Source organism: Puma concolor, chromosome B1 (genome assembly GCF_028749965.1).
Source record: "Puma concolor isolate L17-30 chromosome B1, mPumCon1.1.hap2, whole genome shotgun sequence".
Taxonomy (NCBI): Eukaryota; Metazoa; Chordata; class Mammalia; order Carnivora; family Felidae; genus Puma; species Puma concolor.
The window spans coordinates 84,040,979-84,050,510 of record NC_141670.1 but is presented as its reverse complement, the minus strand read 5'-3'; positions in this window follow the sequence as shown (position 1 = coordinate 84,050,510).

Genomic DNA, 9,532 nt, shown 5'->3' with positions numbered 1-9,532 from the left:
CTCCATCCAACTCATTCACCAAGTCCCAACTGTGAGTTCCCTTCTCTCAACCAGGGGATTCCCTGAACTGGAGACCAGGTTATGTTTCTGGCTCTACATTCCCTGCCCTTCTCCTACCATAGCACTCGTCCCTGGAATGTCTTGTTCAATGTCCGCTTCCCTCACTAGAAGAGGAACTAACTCCTGCTCACTGCTGTAGTCATCACTTCCAATAAAAAGCCCAGCATATCCTAGGTACTTAAGAAATATTTGTCAGAATTAATGAATTATTTAAATGAATTTGACCATAGAAGTACTTATTTGTTTATTAATTTCATTAATTCTAGGAAATGTTGTTCCACTTGTTTAAACTGACCTCCTGGGATTCAAGGCTCTTCAGAATCCTTCCACCTTCCTTATCAATGTTCTCTGTTCTTACCTTCCTGCATCTGGGTCCTAAGGATATTATTCTCTCTACTGGAATGCAAGATTCTGGCCCCTTATCTGCTCAAAATAGAACCACCCATCAAAGCCCAGCTCAGATTCAACCTCCTCCTTGGAGCCCGCTCTGCCTCTACAGCTAACTAACACTAATACCTCCCTTCTCTGAATACTTCTAAGAGCATGAAAAGTCCGCAAGAGTAATTTTGCATTTTGTGTTCATGGTCTTCATGTTTTACCATATATTAACCATTTTTTCATATATTAACCATGATTTTCTCCCTGGATTTTCATATATTAACCATTATTTTCTCCCTGGATTTTCCCAATTCTTTCCTCTCCCTGACCCACTCAAGCACATCATCAGACCTGAGCTCTGACCACAGAGAAGGATGCATCGGAAAATAAATCTCTGGGTTTTATTACCCATACAAGTAAATTTCCAGAATGTTTTAAAAATTAGGTCAAAGAGAAGAAGAGATGACCAAAAGATTCCCACAAACCAGATAGAAGAGTAAGGATGGAGAGGCCTTAAGCCAGGAGACCTCAGTGGATCCCCAAGACGGAGGGTTTCTCCACCTGTTTCAGGGAAGAACAAGACCTCTGAGAGGTATGGGGACTGAAAGCAGCAGTCATCTGCAGGATGCTTACTGCACAGAGCTCTAGGACTCCAGAAATCTGTCTGTAAGATGTGCCTGAGCAAATAAGGACATGAACGTCACAAATACACTTCATCTCAGTTTGGCAAGAAGGAAGCAGAATAATTCCTGGGTCTTCCAAGCATAGCATGGGAGTATCTGAGAGATTTGTAGGACCTAAAAACACCATCCAGGGGCGCCTGGGTGGCGTAGTCGGTTAAGCGTCCGACTTCAGCCAGGTCACGATCTCACGGTCTGTGAGTTCGAGCCCCGCGTCGGGCTCTGGGCTGATGGCTCAGAGCCTGGAGCCTGTTTCCGATTCTGTGTCTCCCTCTCTCTCTGCCCCTCCCCCGTTCATGCTCTGTCTCTCTCTGTCCCAAAAATAAATAAACGTTGAAAAAAAAAATTAAAAAAAAAAACCAAAACAAAACAAAAAAAACACCATCCAGACCCTTTTGGAATGAAGGACATCTTAGTGGCAATCTGTACACAAAAACAACTAGAACCATGGATCCCTCAGGGACAAATGATTCAAGGACAGATGGATCCTTTCCCAATATCCTGGCACTATTTACACCGTCTAAAAGTTAGACAAGCTGGAGATTAACACTACTAGACTATAGGCTTCTTGATGGCAAAGATTTCATAACATTTCCTTTTAGTATCTCCTCACACTGGTGTCTTTTACCAGAAAGGTAAATGAATAACTGAACAAATCATACTCCCTGGAAGGATATGTCCAGTTGTCTAATTAGAGTCTCCAAGAGGAATATACTCCCCTAAGTCCCAAAGTCTAGGTAACTGCACGTTGAATATGGGGACTCAGGAAAAAGACTACTTCATCCCAGAGTGGAATGAAAAAGATATGTGAGTCCTGAGAAGGCCCATTGGTTGCTCTAGAAAACAGGGACTGGTGAATGTGTATTTGGGGGCCATGTCTCACCTAATCCAGATTGTGCCTTCATTATGGACAGTAGGCCATGGAGAATTTTGTGATGATGGCCATTTCAAGTAGGCCTCAGAGCTCCTACTTTTCTCACAGATAACAGAGGAAGTGGACCAAGTGCCTTTACTGAATGTTCTCTTTCTATACTGTTGGCAATGTATGAGTTTCCATCAACTTACTAAAGATGTTTGTTTAGGTATCTAAGTGCAGAGATAAAAGAAAAGGGGGAAAGAGAAGGATTGTTGTTGGAATTCATTCGTGACTAAGTTTAAATAACCTGAGAAAAAATTTTAAAACTAAATCCTGAGAAAGTATGGACAGGTTGTAATGGTTTCATACTCTACTACAAGAGCATACATTTGTGTAGTGATTGCATGAAAAGTCTTAAGGTATGAAAGAAGAGGATGATAAAAATTTGACTAGAAAACAATGCCATTTTTGGAAATCACTGGTAGTGTACACATTTTAAACATGTTAATTTCCTTTTTAGTGACCCCAAATAGCTCACAATTGTAATAAGATAATAACTATGGTTTTGTTTTACTCTCTGCTCATCGCCAGCTTCAACTTTTTGTCGTGCAACTAGCAATCTGAAAATCATTAATCACTTATCCAGGACTTTAAAGATGCAACTATTTCCAGATAAATACATTAGTGCTTTTCAATGAGGAAATCTCTGGACTTAACATTTCATGAAAAGATAGAAAAGGAAAGAGAATCCCACAGTGAAACATGTTTCTAAACCACTCTAATTTGTGCAAGATAACTTTTACAATGAAAACAGTTAGATATTGGGTTCAGGAAAGCATACTTTTTAAACCACTGGGGAGGGAAGAGGGCTTAGAAGTCTGAGGAGGAAGAGCTGGCACCCACAAGCATCCCCAATGCAGCAAAACACTCTCAGGAGCTCCCATGGGTACTTTTCAGACCAGCACCTTGCATTCTCATTCCATTTGGATTCAGCATCTCCTTTTCTCTCATGCTTTCTGACCTCAACATTTTGTAGATTTATAGGCCTAGCAATATCCAGGTCTTTAGTGGCTTTGCTTGGATGTTTCCCTGATCTGTGTTTTTATCAAACAACTTGGAGGAAGGCTGAGGTGAGGGAGAGGGTTGTTCGTGGTGACCAGGTCAGTGAGGTCAATGAGGCAGAAAAGATCACTCATTCACATATACAAGAGCAGTTCTGGGCCGAGTCCTCTATCAGTATAACTGCTTTCCTCATCCTTCCCGTCTGGGTTACTAGAATTTATATCTGCAGTTCCCAATAGTGGTTATTCCATTTGGTTTGCAATTCAGCTTTGCTCCTGGCTGCAGACTTCTGACACCTCCTAAAACCCAGCTCAGTGCCTCTCATAAGAATACCTGTTGCCACCCCAATGTTCATAGCAGCACTCTCAACAATAGCCAAATTATGGAAAGAGCCTAAATGTCCATCAACTGATGAATGGATAAAGAAATTGTGGTTTATATACACAATGGAGTACTACGTGGCAATGAGAAAAAATGAAATATGGCCTTTTGTAGCAACGTGGATGGAACTGGAGAGTGTGATGCTAAGTGAAACAAGCCATACAGAGAAAGACAGATACCATATGGTTTCACTCTTATGTGGATCCTGAGAAACTTAAGAGAAACCCATGGGGGAGGGGAACAAAAAAAAAAAAAGAGGTTAGAGTGGGAGAGAGCCAAAGCATAAGAGACTGTTGAGAACTGAGAACAAACTAAGGGTTGATGGGGGGTGGGAGGGAGGAGAGGGTGGGTGACGGGTACTGAGGAGGGCACCTTTTGGGATGAGCACTGGGTGTTGTATGGAAACCAATTTGACAATAAATTTCATATATAAAAAAAAAAAAAAAAAAAAAAAGAATACCTGTTGCCAGCTCAGCTGTCTAACCGCAGTCCAGCCTTCTAGATATTGGGCAACATCTAATACTCAATCAAGACTCCAGTTGCTGACTGAGTATGCCCCCAGACTGGATCAGACAAGCCTAATCACGCTGGGATGCAATAAAGCCAAGTTTTCAAATCTGTGGATGACACAAAGCTAGGAGAGATGGCTCATATGATGAAGATATTTGAAGCTCTTGAGAGGTTGGAAGGCTGTTTCAAAAGCAACAAAATGAGATTTCAAAATTTTGAGTTTGGGTTCCAAATACCATTTCATAAATACAGACGATGGAAAAAATGGTTTGACTATTTTATGTGAAAGGACTGGGGCTTTTTGTTGATCATAAGTTCAGTGTGATATGACTTAGCTGCTCTAAAAGCTAATCCTCTGTGGGCTGCATTAATAGGATTGTGTCCAAATCACGCAAGGCAATAATCTCAGTAGATTCACCTTCAACTGGTCAGGCAACAGCTGACTACCCAGTTGTAACCTCCATTCTCTAAGAGTTGCTGTCAGCAACCACAGCCAACTCAGGGGAAGCAGACCAGGATGGAGAAGTATGAGCTCTCCACTGTGTAGGGAACAGTTGGGACAACTGCTTAGCCAGAGCAGGAGTTCTATATCAATTAAAACTCTTTTGCCACAGCAAAAACTCAGCTGGTTTAGGCAAAGAGGGGGTCATGAATCCTAACGATAGAGACAGGGCTGCCGTTCAGATGAGATACATAGGTATGGCTGAGCTAGTTGTTTATCTCTAGCATCTGCTCTGATTCATTGGTTCCCATAGAGTACCAGCTTTAAATATTTTGAATATCACCCCTAGAAACAGGAGTGCCTCATAGAATCCAAGGGTAGGAATATAGCTGAGCTTTAAGAAGGGCTAGAGCCAGGAAATGGAATGTCACTGGGAAGGCAGTATTGGCTCTCTCCTCCTCCCCTCTGCTTCATTATGCTTTGTCTCTGTGACACAGCTTTCTCCAGTTCCTAGTCTACTTGCCAAAAACTGGCTTTCTCTTTATCCTAGCTCCATGTTCCCGATAGAAGGGATTCTGTTTGATGTAGCATGGGTCAAGTACCTACCCCTATCCTTATCAATGTGGCCAAGTGGATGGAGTCCATTAGACAAACATGGATGCTAGAAACCCACCACTATGAATTGAGATGGAGATGATTAATGAAGTATTCTGTGGCAGGCAAATACCCAAAATGCTTTGTATCAGCTTCTTAACTTTCCTTGATGTCACATGCCTCTTTGAAAAGCTGAAGAAGCTTGTGTTTTCCTCTACATAAACACACACAATTTTCTTTACCTTTGCAAGAAGTTCCTAGAACCTTGGAATATTTCCAGGGATCCCCAAATAAGACACCCTGGCCAAGAGAATATATCTAGGGATCCCCAAATAAGAAACCCTAGCCCAGATAATGAGGGGAGAAAATATGAATATCTGCCTTCAACAGCTGAAGAATTGTTGCAGGAGGGGGTTAAATATGTAAATGTATGCATAGTAAGAAGTTTAGAATGCTATATAAAAATGAAAATGTGGTTCTCTTTGGGGATAGTAATGGATATTTACTAATGGATAATGGATAACTATCCATTTTTGGTTTGTTCAATCCCAGACGCACAGAACAGTGCCCAGCTAATAGTAGACACTCAGTAGACATTTGTTAAAAGAAGGGAAGAAGGGGCGCCTGGGTGGCGCAGTCGGTTAAGCGTCCGACTTCAGCCAGGTCACGATCTCGCGGTCCGTGAGTTTGAGCCCCGCGTCAGGCTCTGGGCTGATGGCTCAGAGCCTGGAGCCTGTTTCCGATTCTGTGTCTCCCTCTCTCTCTGCCCGTCCCCCGTTCATGCTCTGTCTCTCTCTGTCCCAAAAATAAATAAATGTTGAAAAAAAAATTAAAAAAAAAAAAAAAGAAGGGAAGGAGGCAAGGAGGGAAGGAGGGGAAAAAAGACTTGAAGTGATCAAGCAAAGACATAGCGGATCTCACAGAAAGAGTTCCTGAAATGGGAGGAAAGTGTGGCTTGGACCACTTGAAAGTTTCCTTACAAGTCTAAAATTCTACAGGATAGAGCTCTTCTCTTTTTGCACCACAACCCAGATTTTTACTTACTTAGATTTATTACTTGCCAAATTTCTCAGACAGGAGGCATTTGGTTACAAGGAAGAGAAACCTCCCAAGTTATATTAAATAAAAAGGGAAGTTTTAATTTCATGCATGGATTCTTATGGAGTCCAAGAACAAGAACTCCAGGGTGGCCCCTTGAGAGGCTAAAACCAGGATTGTCTCTTTGTCTTTCTGGTTCTTCATGAGATTCATCTCTCTTTCCCTCAGGGGCATCTCCTTTCTCCTTATTGGAGAATTGCAAGGCCTCTCTGCTCCCGGGCCCATCACTACCTATTACAGTCTCTGTCTCAAATCCAAATTCTTCAAGAGTGAATCTGATTGGCTTGGCACAGCTTATCAGTTGTTTTCCCATATGTCAAATGGTACCATCAGCTGTCATCAAAGACAACAGCATTAGAGGGCACAACTATGACCAAAGAAGCCACCCTGGTGGGCTTGGGAAGGGAGGCAGTTCTCAGAGAAGAAACACATGAGCTGAACAAGCAAACTGGCTAGCATGCCAAGGCACCACCCCACTGGAATCTAACTGCATTAACATTCTGAACAATCTAATTTCACTTCCCCAGCAATTTCCTGTCTGGAAGAGGTTGCTGATTTCTTTGAAGCTAAAATAGGCACATCCCTCACTTATAAAAATAATAAACAGCTTTCTGAGAAACTTCTGAGGAAATTTTTTTACCACCTGGAAAAGCACAATGAGAGGATTCATCTTCCAGAATAATAGTGGCAAAGACTTTACCCTGAAACAGACCTGCAACCTGTCACAAAATTCTGTACTATGATCACACACACACACACACACACACACACACAAATTGTTTTTTATAATAAATAAGCTTTTTTAAAATTGAAGTCTGACATAAATACAGAAGTGTGCACCAATCATGTTCAGCTTGATGAATTCCCAAAAGGAAACATTCATGTAACCAGCAACCACATCAAGAAATCAACATTACCACCCTCCTAAATGCAATTTCTCCCCTGTCCCAATACATAGCAACGATAACCATTCTCCTGACTTCCATAGATCAGCTTTTCCTAAATTTAAGTGTTTGACCCTTTTTTCCTATTAAGTTGCCTATCTTGTTTTTGTTGTTGTTTTAGTTTTCAAAGCAGCTTTATGGAGGTATAACTGATATGCAGTAATTGCATGTATTTAAAGTGTACAAATTTTGGGGGGTGCCTGGGTGCTTTAGTCCATTGAGCGTCTGACTTCAGCTCAGGTCATGATCTCATAATTCTTGAGTTTGAGCCCCGCATCAGGCTCTCTGCTATCAGCCTGTCAGCACGGACCTGCTTCAGATCCTCTGTTCACCTCTCTCTGCCCCTCCTCCCACTTGTGCTCTCCCAAAAGTAAATAAATATTTTTAAAAAGTGCACAATTTGATGAATTTGTACACCACAATCAGGATAGTGAACGTATCCATTCCTCCCAATCCCAGCTAACCACTGATTCACTTTCTGTCATTATAGATTCATTTGTATTTTCTAGAATTTTTTTATAAATGGTATCATACAGTATATCCTTATTTTTGCCTGGATTCTTTCACTCAGCATAATTATTTTAAGATTGATCCACATCATTACATGGATCATTCCTAGTTCATTTCTTTTTATTTCTGGGTAATATCCCATTGTATGGATATACCACACTTGGCTGATATAACCTGCTAATGGGCATTTGGGTTATTTTTAGTTTGAGGCTATTTAAAATAGAGCTAGTAAGAGCATTTGTGCACAAGTTATTGAATTAACATATGTTTTCATTTATCTTGGGTAGATGTGTAAGAGTGGAGTGTCTTGGTCCTATGTTATGTGTATGTTTAACATAAGAAATTACCAAAATGTCTTCCATTTTATACTCTCACAAATGGTCCATGAGGGTTTCAGTGGCTCCGCCTCCCACTAACACTTGATATGATCAATCTTTTTAATATTAGACATTCTAATAGGTGTATAGTGCTATCTCATTGTGATTTTAATTTCCATTTCCTTAATGATTAATGATCTTGAGCACATCTTTTGATGTGTTTATTTGTTATCCATATGCCTATTTTGGTGAAGTGTTGTACAAATATGCTCATGTTTTTATTAGGTTGTCTGTTCTCTTATTATTGAGTTCTGACAGTTATTTGTATTATCTGGATAGATGTTCTCTATCAAATATGTGATTTGCAAATAATTTCTCTTAGTTTGTGGCTTGTCTTTTCATTCTCTTAACAGTGCCTGATGAAGAGAAGAGATTTTTTATTTTGATTAAGTTCAATTTAGTAATTTTTGTCTTTCTTGGTCATACTCTGGGTGTCATATCTCAGAAACCTTTCCCTAACGCAACGTCACACAGATTTTCTTCTATATTTTCTTCCAGAACTTTTACTGTTCAGAGGTTTTACATTTAGGTCTATAATCTATCATGAGCATTTGAGCATGTTCTGCCAAAGTTGGGTTTTGTTTTTTGGGTTTTTTTTTTGGGGGGGGGGGTGGTTGTTTTGCATTTTTATATCCAATTGCTTCAGTATCAATTACTGAAAAGACTATCCTTTCTTTTTTTGAATTGCCTGTGTACCTTTGTCAAAAATCAATTGACCAAATACGTATGTGTATTTCTGGACTGTATTCTGTTCCATTAATCTATCTGTTTATCTTGATGCCAATACTACACTGTCATTACTTTTTTTTTAATGTTTATTTATTTTTGAGAGAGAGAGAGAGAAGGAGAGCACGTGTGTAGGCGCACAAGGGGGGAAGAGGTAGGGAGAGAGAGAGAGAGAGAGAGAGAGAGAGAGAGAAAATCTGAAGCAGGCTTCAGGCTCCAGGCTCAGTCTTAGCTGTCACCACAGAGCCAATGCTGGGCTGAAACCCACGAACCATGAGATCATGACCTTGGCCGAACCAGGGTCAGACGCTTGACCGACTGAGCCACCCAGAGCCCCTACGCTGTCATTACCGATGTGGCTTTATATAGATCTTGGGGTCAGGTATTATAAATTCTCTAACTTTGTTCTTTTTCAAAGTTGTTTTAGCTACTCTAGGTCCTTTGCATTTCAGAATTAGCTTATCAGTATTGCAAACAAACAAAAGCTTTGCTGAGGTATTGTGTTGAATTTATAGATCAATCTGGAGAAAAGTTGATAATAATATCATCTTGTGATTCATGAACTCAGCATATCTTATTTAGGTCTTTAATTTCTCCCACCAATTTGCATCTTTAATCTATGGGTTTACAGTTGCAATAAATTTGGATAATTTTTGGCCATTATCTGTTCAGATATTTTTCTGTGCCTCACCCCTCCTTTGGAGACTCCAATTACATGTACATTAGGCCAGTAGAAGTGGTCACATTTTTATTGATGTTCTGTTATTTCAATATTTTTCTCTCTGTGTTTCATATTGCTGTGTGTTCAAATTCACTACTCTTCTGTGATGTCTAATCTGCTGTTAATTTTATGCAGTATACTTTTCATGTCATTGCATTTTTCATCTCTAGAAGATTTATTTACATCTTTGTAA